Here is a 16,800-nt window from a genome sequence, read left to right as displayed (position 1 = left end):
AGCAAGGATGAGCTATCTGTAGAAAAACATTTCCCAAGAGAAACTATCCCATGTCTGGAGGCATGTACAAAAATGTTCACATTCAAGACACTGAACCTTTGCAATGCAGATCTGCTCATGATTGAAAATCATTAACTTGGAGCACTGCTGCAAAATGAAGCTGGCAGCCACTGGTATGCAGTCAACAGAGAGAGAACAACTCAAGAAGATCATTTGGATCCCTCAAGGCCTCATTGCCTGTGGCCAGCTACCTAGACAGGGGTCAATAAATTTTGTTTTATTTTTTAATATATAAGCAGGTTTCTGTAGCATTTCAATTGTACAAAATTGAAAGAACCTAAGAAGACAGAGTTGGATTTGACTAGTTTCACAAATTAGGTTGAAGAATGTCAGCAGATGTGACCAAGTAGAGGTCTGTGAATGGATTGCCCAAGTGCCAAGAGGTTGCCTTTTGGACAAGTACCTAGAGTTAGAGGATGGCCAAAGGCTCCGGCTTTTCACCTTTAATGTTGAATAACTTTGCCCATTTACCTAGTGTGCTAGTGGTCACACTCTAGGTGAGGAAAAAAAATAGGGAATTACTGCTGTTAGCAAAGGGAAAACTTTGACATATATATTTGTATGTATGTGTATGTACATGTATACACAAAGTATATATATGTATATATATATATATGTGTGTATGTATAAACACACACATACATAAACATATGCAAACGTTTAAATTAAAGCACACATAAATTTGCAAATACAGTATTTTTCTTTCTTTTTAGAAAGGTCTCTTGTAATCTAGGCTGGCCTCAGACTTGCTATGCAGCTGACAATGACCTAGAACTTCTGAACCGTGCCATATCCAAGGACAACCTGGCTTGCATAATAAAGTTAAGAAGACCAGCCCGGGCTACAGTGACCCTATCACAAAAAAGCATTCTGTTTTCAATTTTATGTATAGGCACCTTGTAGAGTTATACATTATATGGTGTTATCCTCAAATGCACATGCTAGAAATTTCAACCTTAATGCAGCCCTATTTAAAATGTTATGGTCTGGGTTGTAGCTCAGTGGTAGAGTGATTGTTCGATATATGTGAAGCCCTGGCTTTGGTTTCCAGCATCACAACAAATTAAAGGCAGGCCTCTGGATTCACTACGATGAGTAGACTTGTTGTAAGAGTTGAGTCCTCTCTTGTGCACGCTCTTGCATCAGTTGTTGGTTGCTGTTACAAAAGCAACTTAAAAAGCACTCTAGTGTGAGTGTTAAATGTTCCTCACGTTTGTATACGTGGGCCCCAGCTGATAACACTATTTTAGAGGCTGTGAATCCTTTAGGAGGTGAAGCCCTGGTGGAGGAAGTGGGTCACTGGGGTAGACTTTATGGTTCTATTGTAAACTGGCTCCATTTCCTGTGCTTGGCTTCATGGTGCAAGGGGCTGTGCTGGCTAGTCTATTGTCAACTTGAAACAAGCTAGTATTATCTAAAAAGAGGGAACCTCAAATGAGAAAATGCCTCCCTAAGATCCAGCTGTAGAGCATTTTCTTAATTAGTGACTGATCAGGGAGGGTCCAGCTCAGTTTGAGGGGTGCCATCTGGTTCTGGGTTCTATAAGGAAAGTAGGCTGAAGAAGCCATGGGGAGCCAGCCAGTAAGCAGCACCCCTTCATGGCCTCTGCATCAACTCCTGCCTCCAGGTTCCTGCCTTATTTCAGTTCCTTTCCTGATTTTCTAGTACATTGTGGAAGTGTAAGCCAAATAAACCCTTTCCCCAACAACTTGCTTTTTGGTTGTGGTTTTTCATCATAGCAATAGCAACCTTAACTAAGACAGAGGTGTTTTGGTCACTGTTGCAGGAATACCATCCAACTTGTTAATGGAAGCAGGAGGTGATGGTTACCCGGCTTCTGCAGTTAAGAAAGAGAAAAGAATGCTGGTGCTCAGCTTGCCTTCTCCTCTTTTGCTCTTCATTCAGTTCAGGACCCCAGCTCATGGGATGGTGATGTCCACATTCAAGGTGGGCCTGCCCTCTTTAGGTAAGCCATTCTGGACACTTCTCTAAAGACATGCTGGAAGGTCTATGTCTTAGATGGTTCTGAATGCAGTCAAGTTGAAAGTGAAGAGCATCCTTCCCAACTCTCTTGCCTCTTCATCTTCCATCACGGAATCACACAGGAAGATCCTCCTTAGATGTTAGATGTTGGATTTTGACTTCCTAGCCTTCAAGGTCTTGAGTAAAATAAATATCTGTTCTTTATAAGTTACCCAGTCTCAAGAATTCTGTTTTAACAGCACAAAATAAGACTAAGACTGGTAATATTTTAAAAATTTAATTATCTTCCATGCTATCCTTAACAGTGACAACATCATTATATACATATATAGATTGAACAAGCATTCCAATTTTTCTATTTTTTACTAGCCTTTGTTTTTTTCTGGGAATTTTTTTTGTCCTAGTGAGTGAGATATGGTATCTTATTGCAGTTTTGAATTGCAGTTTTTCACTAATAGTGTAATAATAATTTATATCTTTGGAGGATGCTGAATCAAATACGTTGTCATAGTATTGCTGCCATACAATATGCAATGAGTTGTAGCATCTTCTATATTTTTGAAAAAATAGCGCTTAAATTTTATCTGTATAAGTTTTTTGTTGTAGCTATCAGGACCTCATTAGACATACAATAATACATTCAAGCCATGTGTTATTCTTTACTATATTAAATGTATTTTGTGACAGAATTTCTAATTTTGATGTAGCCCAATTTGTCTCTATTCATGCATTAGGTGTGTTGTTTGTGTCACATCCAAGAAATTATCAAGTCTAATGCCATGAGGCTCATACCTGCGTGCTTCTCTTCCACCTATCTGTCCTTTCTTTGTTCTTAATTTTTTTTTCACTTTTTATGAGACAAGAGTCTTTCTATGTAGGTCAGGATGCTCTCAAACTCATGATATTCTTGTGTCTGCCTCTTGAGTGCTATGGACTGTACACATGCACCAACATGCCTGACTCTGTTTTCTATAATATGAGCTTTTATATTTGTCTGTGATCCACTTTGATTTACTTATTGCATGGCCACTGAATAGATGGAATAACACTAGTGTGATTGCAGGATAGTAACCAAAAATAAACAATGCCTCATTCACACTCAGACTCCTTATGTTAACTCTCCTAAGTGTGAGCCTCTCTGTAGACATGCCACAATAGACAGGAGCAGCAGTTCTTAAACCTTGGATGCCCTGAAATTACCGGGAAAAGCTCAGAAAACATGAATGTCTTCTTTTCACTGGCCAATATTTTTTATGTATTTTTTTCTGGAGGTCAGCTGGGGCATCAGGTTTTTTGTTTGTTTGTTTGTTTGTTTTGTTTTTTGTTTTCTGTTTCAGCTAGTCAGAGGATTCTAAGATGCAACAAGTGCTGATAATTATTGTGTGAGCAGCTGCTCGCTCTGCAATGATCACAGAGGCTGCTGGTGTTATACAGTGTGACTGTGCAGCTTTGTCTTTAAGTGGAACTCCTAACATTGAGAGAGGGGCTGTGTCTGACTCTGTTGCCTGCCTTTGGGATCCTTTCCTCCCACTGGGCTGCCTCATCTAGACTCAATAGAAGAGGACTCCTAGACTTATTGCAATTTGCTATGCCAGAGCTGGTTGGTACCCATAGGAGGGAGGCCTTCCCTTTCTGAAGAGGAGTAGAGGAGAGAGTGGAAATGGGGTAGGGGTTGGGAGCTGGGAGAAGAGAAGAAAGTGGAAACTGTGATTAGGATGTAAAGACACTCATAATAATAATAATAATAATAATAATAATAATGATAATAATAATAGACCTTGGTTTGTAGATATGGGGGAAGGAAGCACACATTCCAGTATGTCTCTAATATACTATTTCTCCCATGTTCAAATCATGGAGGAAATCTGACTTTAAGGATTTATGAATGTTTGAAGAAGAACTCTCAATTGCCAGCTGCCTTTACTGTTATTTTTGTAGCTATATCACACAGCCCTTCGATAAATAACATCAAGTACCTTATCCTAATGACATCCTTTGCCTTCACGAGAGATTTTAAACAGAGAAACTATGGGCACATAAAATGTGCTAAAGAACTGTCAACAAGCCTAGAATTTAAAAACAAGAAAAATGCAACTCTCTATGTTTTAGAGTGGAGTATCCAGGCTATAGAGGAAACCTCTTATTTCTGAAGCTCCATAGCTTTGAAAAGATCTTTGTTCAAAAATTACAATTTCACGAGTTCTCAGAACGACAGAAACTGAGATTCCGTGCTCAAGCCTGAGGCTCAAGAGAGGATGGAGAAGAATGAAAGGCTGCGGCGCTGAAGGCAGGAAGAAGAGGAGGAGGAAGAGGAGGACGAGGAGAAGGAGAAATGTTACTGCTTTGCATATCTGGGTGGGCTCTGATGATTGAGATATAAAAACCAAACCAATAGGTGTATTTTGGGAATTATTGGTAGTAGGACATCATACATACTTTTCTTGTACTTTACTTATAGTTTTCACTTTACAAACACATAGGTGGCAAATCCTGTGTTTATTTAGAGCTAAAAACCTAGAAACTGTATATGATGAAATGGTGACTTTCATCTTCCTCTCCCCTGCCCTACCTTCCTTTCCCTCTCTCCCTTCCTCCCTCCTTCCTCCATCCCCTCTCTCTCCCCCTTTCCTTTTCTCCTTCCCTTCCTGTCTTTCTTTTGTCTTTGGGATGAATTTAAAGGCCTATGTATGTAGGCCAAAAGTATTCTACTACTGAGCTAAATTCCAAGCCTCTTTATATTTTGAGGCTGGCTGTCCCTAAATTTCTCAGGCTGGCCTTGGACTTAATCTATAGTCCCCATGGGTACCAAACTCGTGATTCTCCTGCCTCAGCCTCATGAGTAGCTGGGATTACAGGCCTGCACAAAGAGGTGCCCTTAAATATTTCCTCCTTAGATTTTATGTCAATGTTTCTCAAATTTTACTAAGCATCAATATCACCTGGTAGGTAGCCTTGTTAAAAGTCACACTGTTGGGCTTTATTCCCAGAGTTTCTAATTGTCTGTTCTAAGTAGTTCAGAGGTAGTGATGTGATGCTGATGCTGCTCTGGGTAGAGGAGAGGATCCAGGCTTTGTGGGCCCCATGCAGTCTGAGCATCCCTAGTATAAACTATACCAAATCTAAAACTGTTGAGCACTCACATATTACAGGTGGAAAATCTCACTCTGGACCTGTAGTCACCAGTTCAGTCTAATGACATATAAGAAGTCCATCCTGAACACTGGACCTGTAGTCACCAGCACTAAGAATACTTTACCTCCGTCTTAACATATAGAAGATGGGTAAAAACCATAAATGAATTTCTTGTTTAAATTTATATCCTAATCCCAAATTATATATCTTTTTAAATATACACACACTTCCCAAATTGGAATAAAATTCAACAATACTTTGTATCCCAAGCATTTTAGCGATGGGCACCCACTATGTAGTCTCATCTTTAATATTGAAGCCAGGCTGTCTCAGGTACCCTCTGTTATGTCTTATGCTGGGGTTTTCATCACCTCCAATTTCTTATTTGACAGATGAGTGCTTGTTTTGCACACATTTCCATTAGAACCAGTGTCAACTTCACAGTTGCTTTTGTTTTGCAACTGAGTAAAAAGTCCCTAGTGGGTGATTCCCAGTGTTCGTATATAGATTTGTTTTCATGAGTCATTGTAACCATTTGTGTGGCTACAATTGATTTATATTGTGTTTTAAATTAGAACAGTGACCCTCCTAGCAGGTCCACCTTTCCAAAGTTTGGATGAGACTATGAATTATGGAAGTGGGAATGGCTGAGGAACTACAGTCTAATGACATATAAGAAGTCAATATTATTAGGATAACTCCGTGGATTTAAATTATTCATACCTTTTTATCATATAAGCCACTGAGAATTCACTGTGGTTAAATTTTTCTGTTGATTATTTCTCCTTCAAAAGCTAAGCACAGCTGCTGACTTTTAACCTCTCCCTGACTTTTTAAGGCAAACCTCTTGAACCTGGATGTAGGTTTTCTAAGTGTCTGAGTTGAAAATGTGGTAGTGTGGCAAGATTCACAGAAGACTTGATCTGTGAGAAGTGTAAGTGTTCTTAGAACGGTGACAGCAGATAAAGCAAGGAACAAAAGTAGGGGTCGACCACTTAGAGGTAATCACTGACCATTACAGTGAAGAGAGAGCGATGGTGGTGTGGGCCTGTGGTACCAGCTATTCCATGGGCTAAGGCAGAAGGATTACTTGAGATCAAGATACCTGCCTGGACAGCATAGCAAGGCTCTGTCTGAAAAAGAAAAGCAAATCTCAGATACCCTGAAATCCTGAAAGAAAGATAAAAATCAGACCCATTCATATCAGGAGGAGGACAACTGGGAGAGTCCTGGGCACAGGGACAAAGCACCCCAGAAAAGTGCAAGCACAGAGCCCCTTTGTGTAGAAGAGGGAAATAATCTGCCTTGGTATTTTAAGTTAATAGGTTCATCTTGAACGCTTAGAAAGATAATTTAATTAGCCCCAATCATTATTCAGTCACTAGGAAATGTGCAAGTCTGTGTGGCTTTCTAAAGAGAAAATTGAGTTGGACTAACTTAAACCTTTTTTATGATAAGAGCAGATAATGATCAGGGCAAAGACATATCTATGCATTCATTTAAGGCATTGGAGTTTTCCTTTCTCTGTGGAGATTACTTCCTTCAGTTGACTGAATAAAAGTCTTAAAGACATCATCTGGGATAATGGACCAAAGATTCATAGAGTCTACAGTGAGATAGAGGCACAAGGATTCATAATTATCATGCTACTAAGTTTGACACCACTGTTGGTAGTACTTTTCCATAGGAAATGTTTCTTTTTCTTTATTTTTCAAGACATGGTTTCACTGGCTATCCTATAACTCACATTGTAGTCTAGGTTGGCCTTGAACTCACAGAGATCTGCTTGCCTTTGCCTCTTGAGGGCTGGGATTAAAGGTGTGTGCAAAAGAAATGTTTTCTTTTTTTAAGATTTGAAAATTATTATTATAAGCATGTGTGTGAGTGTGAGTGTGTGTGAGAGTGTGTGTGTGAGTGTGTGTGTGAGTGTGTGCGTGTTCCAGGGATGGAGCTCAGGTCATCAGGTATGCATGACTGGTGCTTTTACACTGAGCTATCTTGCCAATTCTTCTTTATTAATCTTGATCTGTTAAATGCTACTTATGTTAGGCATGGTAGTGAATGCCTTTAATCTCAGAGGCAAGGCCAGCCTGGGCTACATAGTGAGTTCCATGACACCTAGAACTATGTCCAAAGACTTTATTTCAAAAGCAAAAGCAAAAGCAACCAACCAAACAAAAAACTCCCAAAACAAAACAAAACAACAACAACAAAAAACTACTTAATCTATCAAAGCCGTGGTTAAATAACATTCTATTAGACCTTTTTGGGTTTAGCCCTAGTTAACTTTCCTTTAAAATTCCCATATAATTACAATTTATTTTACTTTTTGCATGGAGTGATAAGTGAAGGTTGACACTTTGTTTTTCTTGGATCAAGGTAGTCTTGTGTTCATTTGTATGGCTTTCTGAAGATGCAATTCAATATTTGGAATTTGGCTGATTCTGGTCATATGTGTAAAAATATCAGAAAACAGAAAGAAAAGAATCGATAAAGAAGAAAGAGAACTAAGAATAATTTCCTATCTAAAACAATAGTGGCTCAGCAAAGAAGACCCCCTCCCTAACTAACAGTCTGGACTAGGAATGTGATGGAAAGGAGGTGTGAACAGAGAGCTTGAAGGGAGGAGGGTTTGCTTCATCTTAGACACTGGCAAGGAAGAATAGGAATCAACATAATTCTTCACCTGAAGAATGGAAAATAATAAAATAATATGTTTCAAACAAAGAGAAGAAAATTTGATCTGTCAAACATCAGGAAACAAAGAAAATATAGCAAAAATAAAACTGAAAATGATAAATATACTTCAACATAGCATAAATTATAGTAGTATATATAAGTAGATTGAATTTATAAATCACAAGAATGAGAATCTCAGAATGTACTTTTAAGAATTAAATCTAGCCACATATTATTTGCAAGTGAAGAAAATAAAAGATAAAGAAATAGAATGAGAGAAAGTGCCAAGCTGAACCTCAGGATAAAGGCTTGTAATCTCCATCCTGGGAAGGCTGAGTTGGGGTCACAAGTTCAAGGTCTCCCTGAACTAAAAAGTGAGTTCAAGACCAGTCTGGACAACTCAATGAAATGATGTCACAAACAAACAAACAAACAAACAAACAAACAAACTGCTTAGGAATATAGTGTGGTGCTAGAATGCTTGCTGAGTATGAGTGGGGTCTCGTCTCAAACCCTAGTAACACACACACACACATACACACACACACTCACACACACACACACGAGTAGTTAACTGAGGAGATAAAAGGATGAAGAAATTAATTTTAAGAATTAACTTGGCATGTAGTTTTATTATTGTTGCTCTGATAAAACTCCATGGCAGAGCTAACACCTAGGAGACAGGGCTTACTTGGCTCACAGTTCCAGGTTATAGTCCATCCCGGGGGAAATCAAAGTGTCTGGAACTGGAAGCAGCTAATCATGTGCACAATTAGGAACAGCAATGAATTAATGCTTCAGACCTACTTGTGTTCAGCCCCTCTCCCTCTCCATACATAGAGAGACCAGGACCCAAACCCAAGGACTGTCTACATGAGTGGGTCCTTCTGCTTCAATTAATAAAATCAAGACAATCTCCCACAGATGTGGCCACAGGTCAATGTGATCAAGACAATTCCAAATTGAAATTCTCTTCCCAGGTAATTCTAGATTATATCAAGTTGACAATTAAAACCAACCACCATAGAGTAGATTTTAGGTGAGATTAACAAGGAAATCAGCAAGCTCTGAGTGGAGAAGATCACCCTAATATAGGCAGACATCATTTAATCAAGTCCTGTATAAGTGAAAAAGGCTAGATTCTGCCAGGCTATCACAACATCAGCTCTCCTAGATATCTAACCTTCTGATCTGGTACCAACTATTTGGATATGATACTACTTATAATATGGTTTTGTTTCTCTACAAAGGAGGTATAAAGCAGGCAATTTCATAATAGTAAAGAACAGTAGGTAAATTGGGGATGATGACTGTAATCCCACCACTCAGGAGGATGTGTGGGATCTCTGAGAGTTCAAGGCCAGCCTGGTCTACATAGTGAGTGTCAGCCAGAGCCACATAATAGACCATGTCTCAAAAAATGCCCCATAGGAGGAATAACAATATGAACCCAGAGCTCCCAGGGACTAAACCACCAACCAAAGAGTACACATGGAGCGAACCATGGCTCCAGATGCAAATGTAGCAGAGGATGGCCTTGTCAGACATCAATGGGAGAAGAGGCCCTTGCTCCTGTGAAGGCTCAATGCCCTAGTGTAGGGGAATGCCAGGAGGGGGAAGTGGGAGTGGGTGCGTGGGTGGGGGAGTACCCTCATAGAAGCAGGGGTAGGGAGGACGGAATGGGGGTTTTCGGAGGGGAAACCAGGAAAGGGTTACATTTGAAATGTCAATAAAAATATCTAATAAAAAATAAAATATAAAAATTACATATATATTGGTGGTTTGAAATGGGAATTTCTGCGTTCTGTGGAAACTCAGGTGTGTCACATGTTTTCCTGGAAACTGTCTTGTAAGAGGATGTTTTGCTGAAGTGAGAGGTCATGTGATGTTTTGCTGAAGCAGATGCTTGAGAGAGAGTGTTATGTTTGAAAAGAGTATAAGTAGAACCCCACAGACAGTGAAAGGATGCTCTTGCATTGCTACACCTTACAACACTTGGCTGGGCTTTGCTAGCAGTGCAATGCTTTGCTGGTTTTTGCTGGTTGTCTTCATAGAGAGAAACATGCCAAAGAACTTCTTATGGTATCCAGGCTGCAACTTCTGCTGACTCTTGCCAATTTGGCGGAGCCTTGCGGTTTCTGCTGGATCAAGTCAATGCTACTGTTTTTTGTTTGGTGTTTGCTATTGGATTGGACTGCTGATATGCTGACAATGAAGACTGGAATTGCCCCCAAATAACTACTTCTAAAGTAGAACTTTAATCCTCTTGTCCAGAAGCCCCTTGTCCTTCAAACCTTTTTTCTCTCCCTCTCATTGGTGGGCTAGAAGGGAGATTGAAGCATTATAGAACCCTAAATAAAATAGGCTTTGAAAAATCTAAGCCTACAGTGGCTTGAATAAGAGTGGCCCCATAGGTTTATACAGCTGTGGCCATGTTGGAGTAGGTGTGGCCTTATTAGAAGAAATATTTCACTGAGGTTGGCCTTTGAGGCTTCAAAAAAACCACACCAGACCCAATCTCCCTTACTCTCTCTCTCTCTATGCCTACAGATCAGGACGTGGCTCTTAGATATGCCTGCATCAACTGCCTGCATGCTGCCATGCTCCCTACTATGATGATAAAGGACTAAACCTCTGAATCTGTAAGCAAGCCCCCAGTTAAGTGCTTTCTCTTATAACAGTTGCCTTGGTCATGGAGTCTCTTCACAGCAATAGAACAATGTCTATAGCATATGCCATCCAGAGATAAAGAGTTCTGACCTAAACAATACACATTTAAAACAGTTTACATAAGAGTACAGAGTAATGGAGGTAAAGTTTTGAAAAAAAATCAAAATGGTAAATTTAAGAAGATATCTTTACAAATGTTTATTAAGGTTGATAAGAAATAAGTAAGCAAAGTAGCTGAAGACAATGAGCTTTGCCTTCTGTCTTTCAGTGTATCGAATTTGCCTAGAAAATAAATACCCACTTGATAGAGTAGGCAGGGAACATTGTATCAATTCATTATGTGCTTGGGTCATAAAAGGCACCTCAAAAAATTCCAAAAAATTAGGTTTGTACAAATTATATTCTTTTAGAAAAAGCAACAATAACAAAAGGTAAAATTTAAAAATTTCTATTAATAAAAAGTTACTAAAGTACCTAGTATTTAAAAGAAATCAAAAGAGAAATTACAATAATTTTCTTTGATTATATCTCTGTGGCAATTTCTTAAATCCTGGATTAAAACACTTTATTTTAATTCCCAGCACTTGGGAGGCAGAGGCAGGCGGATTTCTGAGTTCAAGGCCAGCCTGGTCTACAGAGTGAGTTCCAGGACAGTCAGGGCTATACAGAGAAATCCTGTCTCGAAAAACAACAACAACAACAAAACCAAACAAAAAAAAAACCCCACTTTATTTAACAATGTGTTCCTGTTGGGAATCTAGAAGTAAAAATGAACCCAGGACTTTTATAATCTAACATTTATGTTATTTTTGGACTACATAAATAGTCTTAAGCTTGGCTTGAAATCAGGTGGGTGCTCAGCGGAATTATTTACTTACTTACTTAACATTTAAATCATTCTACCTAGAGGCAAGGTTCAATTTGAAAAGGCTTATATCTTTAATGTCATTCTACCATGGTTTGGATAAGATCACGTGTTAGATGATTGGTCTTTGGAGGACTAGTACTGGGGGAGTGATAGAACCCTTTAGACCTAGACACCTCTGGGAGGAAGGTAGATCACAGGGGTATTGACCTTTGAAGGTAGTGTTCCTGGTTTGTCGGCTAGTTCTTTCAGGATGGCTTGCTGCAGTTGTGGAGATCCCGAGTCAGTAAGATGCTTGCCATATAAGAATGAGGACTTGATTTCAGACACCCAGCATCCACTTAAAAAGTGAGGGGTGTCTGTGAGCCCACTGCGGGACACAACCTCTCTTGAACTAGGAAGGATAGGTTGAAGACTGATTATGTGAAAAAATAAAAAAGTAATTCTCTACTATTATTTAAAATTTGGGAGGAAAGGGATCTGTTGATGCTTTCAAAATTTAACTAACAATTAGAATCGTAAAAAGAGTTCACCAGGACACCCAAATAACTTATCAGAATAGATAAATTGTATTGCTCTATATTAGAAAACGGCTAGGCATGGTGGTACATACTTTTCATCCTTGGGAGAAAGAGGCACAAGAATCTGTCTGTGAGTTTCAGACTAGGCCAGCCAAGGCTGCATAGCAAGAGCTTGTCTAAGAAAGAAAAGTTGTGGGGGGGGGGGAAGGAAAGCAAAAAAGTAGGAAATGGCATTCTAATGTCAAGAAAAATCACACGACATCCATAAATTAAGTTAATAAAGAACTAAGAAGTCTGGGTGTCCAGCTCGGAGCTGGAGTGCTGGTGGAACATGCACAAGACCTGGGCTTTCATTCCCAGCATGCCCGCCCCATCCAGATTCATTTCTATTAAAGGACATTAGAAAACAGCCAAATAAATAAAGCAAAAATACCATGTTAACAGATGGGCTGATTTAAATGTAAACTATTTAATTCCTCTAAAATTAATTTACAGATCAGTCTAATTCTAATAAAACTTTGAGAGATTTTTGGAGTGAAACCAATAGAATGAATTGTATCTGGCAAATATTTCAGGGCAATTTTAGAAAGCAAAACAAAGCAGTTGAAGTCTTTAGGTCAAGGGAGCAAAATACAAAGTTAGACAGACCTGTGTACACACGGAGGCTGATGTACAGGGGCTGGATGCCACAAGTCTGTGAAGAAATTATGAATTATTTAGAATTAGATATTGGAAATAAGAAGAAAATATAAGAGATTCATTCCCATTTCCTATAACATAAGTTCTGACTATATTAAACATAAATGTCAAATATGCAAGAAAATATAGAACACCAAGAAAAGAAAATTTCTTTCATAAACACTGGAGGCTAGGCTCTCTGGAAAACAAACTCAAAGGACTTCAGGACAGTTTATCAGATCTTGGAATCCATTCATATGGAGGATTAAAGGAAACAAACTAGGTGGTGGAGTTTTCACAGAGGCTTCAGCTGCTGGGAGGGAAGTGTGGCGCTGGCACAGCCCCTGCAGGGGTTTGGCAGAACTTTCATTATTTGCACTGACTCATGTCTGGAAGCAGGCTACCCTAAGGAGGAGGCAACAACTGATCAGGAGAAATGCTGGACCTGCTGGCTTCATCCTGTTGATAATTGGTAATATGCTGTTCTGAGTGTGGGAGTACTCATATCTCTGTGAGATGCTATTTTTAAACCTTTTGGATACACACCCAGAATGAGAGTGTTGGATCATATAGTACTCTTATTTTTAATATTGTGAAGATCTTCAGCACTGTTTTCCATACAGCAAAACCATCTTACATGCTCACTAACGCTAATAATGAATATGAGGTGGTAGCTCTGTGTGACTGTTATTCCTTTAATCCAGTTTATTTTAAAGATAAAATTAATATCAGGCATGGTGGTCCACTGTAGGTGGAGGTGTTTCCTTAATTGGCTCTTGATTGTGTCAATAAAGATGGTGGAAGCCAAACGTTGGGTAAAGAAGATAAGGTGGGATTTCCGGGTCCCTGGAGGAAGAGGAGGGGGCTAGATAAAGAGGGCTTTTGGCCAGGCTTTGAGGAGAGGAAGACATGTGCAATGTAAAGCCTGGGGGCAACTAGAACCCATGGCAGCTTCCACCACCAGCAGAATTCTAATATAGGATAGCTGATGAGTTTAGGGCAATAGATTCCCCCCAGCAGTCTTGCTATCTGGCTAGTTCTAAAATATTAAGGATGTCTGGTGTTTTCCATCCACTGAGAATCAGGTGGGCAGGTAGCTGATCTTGGAGTATAACATGGGCCGAGGCACTGGGTTTTTTAAAAATTACATGCTACAGCCCACACCTTTGAAACACAGCACTTAGGTAGAGGCAGAGGCAGGTGAATCTCTTGAGTTTAAGGCCAGCATGATCTACATAGTGACAAGCCAGCCAAAGCTATATCATAGAGGGACTTTAAAAAACAATAACAACAACAACAACAACAACCACCACCAAACCAAACTGCCTAATCAACCAAAAAACAAAACAACAACAAAACCAAAAAAACTTCCCCAGAATAAAATGATCTTATAAAAGCAATACATGCTCATTATAGAAAGTTGGGAAAAGGAAGGCAAGTATAAAGAAGAAAATCTCTCACCCTCCTGGTACTTCTAGGTGATCGATGTTAACATTTTAGCCTGGAGCTCTTCAGAGTTTTTTTTTTTTTTTTTTTTCTGACCATATACACCTATGGCTAATGATGAAATTCATCAAAAGGCCTCCTATTTTCTTATGAATATATCCTGTACCAGGTTCTATCTGCCCCCAAGGGAAAGTACCCCAAACAACTTGCATAAGTATATTGTAGATCTAAAGGTACTTAAAAACATAATCCTGAGAGCATGCTATTTGGTAGACTAAATCTGGTTAGGACAAAACTTACTTAGTTCCTATTGGAGAGTTGTTTATGAAATTTTCCCACCAATAATACATATTTACAATGATTTCTTTTGATAAATTTCTAGAAATTGCCTGGAAAACAAAATGTTTAGTGGCTGCTTATTATACTGTCTGAACTGTGTTCAGAAGTGAAAATATATTGTCACAACACAGTGAAATAAATACAATCATTACCTCTTCTCAAAGAGAAAGTTAAAACACAAGACTTGAATTTATTTGATTAGGGTCACAGAAATGGAAAATATAGGCCTGGAACTTGAATGGATAGCCTGGGCTATGATGATTCAAGTACAGGATAGGAAGATGCTAGAAGAGTTTAAGAAAAAGTATACCTTGTCTTACTAGTGAAGTGGAGCCTCACCACTTAATTATTCCCATAGGAATTGAAATCATCAAAAAACAACCCTTTTGCTCTGTTTGTTTGTTAGGACAATTTCTTGGCAGGATGATTATTATTCTAACAGGATGTACAGCGTTTGTTACTGAGCTCAACTCTAGAAGATAATACAAATTTACATTTACTCTATGGATGGCAATGTTTTCCTGTCCTTTTAGTTTCGATTTCAAGGCACCCAGGACAATGCTTCTCTTTGCTGCACTTTAGGGTCCTTAGTCAGAGATGACGGCATTTCTCTACTTCTTCATATGGATGTTAAGGTCGATAATCTAATGAGCTCTTTGAATAAGATTGTGTGAGAGTGTGTCTGGATTTGTTAATTTTTTTTTTTTTTTTTGAGACAGGGTTTCTCTGTGTAGCCCTGGCTGTCCTGGAACTCACTGTAGACCAGGCTGGCCTCGAACACAGAAATCCTCCTGCCTCTGCCTCCCAAGTGCTGGGATTAAAGGCGTGCATCACCACCGCCCAGCAGAATTTGTTAATGGAGGAACATTACTTTCCCTTTTACATTTAACTCAAAATTTCTGGCATTTAAAATGGAACAAATTTAGAAACACAAGGTAAAACTTTATATAACTGCATTTACAAATGGGAGTAAAAGCAGGAAGAGTGAGGAATGTTTGGCTTCTTCAATAAAGAAGTCTAATTTCAGTGTCTTAATATTATGTATATAGTTCAGCCAAAGAGAGTATACAGGAATAACACTGGGAAGGAAAAATCTATTTTGAAAGGCTAACATATTACTAATTGTATTATTTGACCTTTTATTACTGTAACAAAATACTTATGTCAACTTAAAAAGAGGGAAGGTTCATTTTGGTTTACAGTTCATTATCAATTGCCCATTTGCTTTGGCCCTGTGACAGTAAAGCACACCACTGTGGGTGCTCATGACATTTGAGAAAATGCTTATTTTATAATTGTTGAGACTGTTAATGTTTTTGTTCTTCAGCCCCCCAAGAGTGCTTGACAAACAAAAGTTACCCAATGGGTATTTGCTGAGTAAAGGAATGATTTGCCCATATTCCAAAGGCAGAGCAGACCTGTGACCTGCTGTTCGCAAAACCCTGCTCTCTTATTCCGTCCCCCCTACCCCCGATTTATATTCAGGAACCATTTTTTTTTTATCTTCAGGCGGCAAAAGCGAAAGTTGGTGATTCGGGCATGGTGGTGGTGGTGGTGGTGGTGGTGATGTACAGATAGTAGGAGAAAGCATGAAGTTTGTACCATCCAGTTGCTATGGGTGCAAGGAAAATTAGAAAACTAGATCTGCCCGATTTTGGTTATCTCCGGAGGTCATTCATGCAGAACAAAGGAAGACTCTTCCTCAGAAGCAGGATTTGGTGAGGCGCCAGTAGGATGCTGTGGTGGAAAACCTCCACATCCGTTTTCTCAGACTGTGGTGTAGCCCCATCCGCTGGGAGGAGGACTCAATTCAAGTTTCAGCCACACTAACCACAGGGCAATGCAAATAGCAAGAGAGCCGCTAACCAAGATTCAAATTCCTCCTATGGGATTTAAAGTACAGGAAGCAGAGCCTGGACAGACCGTCCAAGCACATAGGGCGTGGAGACTGAAGGGGAGAGCTGGCGTGGCATGCTGTTCTCAGTCCTTAGGCAAAGGTCGCCCCAGGTCGAGGGTTGGGCCCTGGAAGAGGATAATGTACCACACAGTGCCAAAGGGCCACCACCTCCCTGCTGTTCTCCATTCTCCTGAGCTCCGAGTTGCGAACTTTCATCCTTGCTAAGGACTATTCATTTAACAGCCCTTTCTTTTTGGCTGGAGGTAGGGTGGCAGTGGGGACAGTTGCCAGTGAATGAACGACACACACCTATGCAATACCCTCAAGCTCACAAATAAGGTCCGAACGACTAAAATTACCCCTAAGAAACTAAACTGCAAAACTGCAACTCTTTGCTTCCTTGCTGGAACCAAATGGCCTCCTGTTCATTCAGGCGAGTTTTCCAGTCCAGTAAAAGGAGATCACGTTCATCTTTTGCCTCAGATCTACTGGGACTGTCCTGTCATGTTAAAGTTCAAATATCTCAGGAA

Source organism: Mus musculus, chromosome 3, assembly GCF_000001635.26.
Source record: "Mus musculus strain C57BL/6J chromosome 3, GRCm38.p6 C57BL/6J".
Lineage (NCBI taxonomy): Eukaryota > Metazoa > Chordata > Mammalia > Rodentia > Muridae > Mus > Mus musculus.
The sequence above is the reverse complement of the archived record's forward strand: the minus strand, read 5'-3'. Positions refer to the sequence as shown.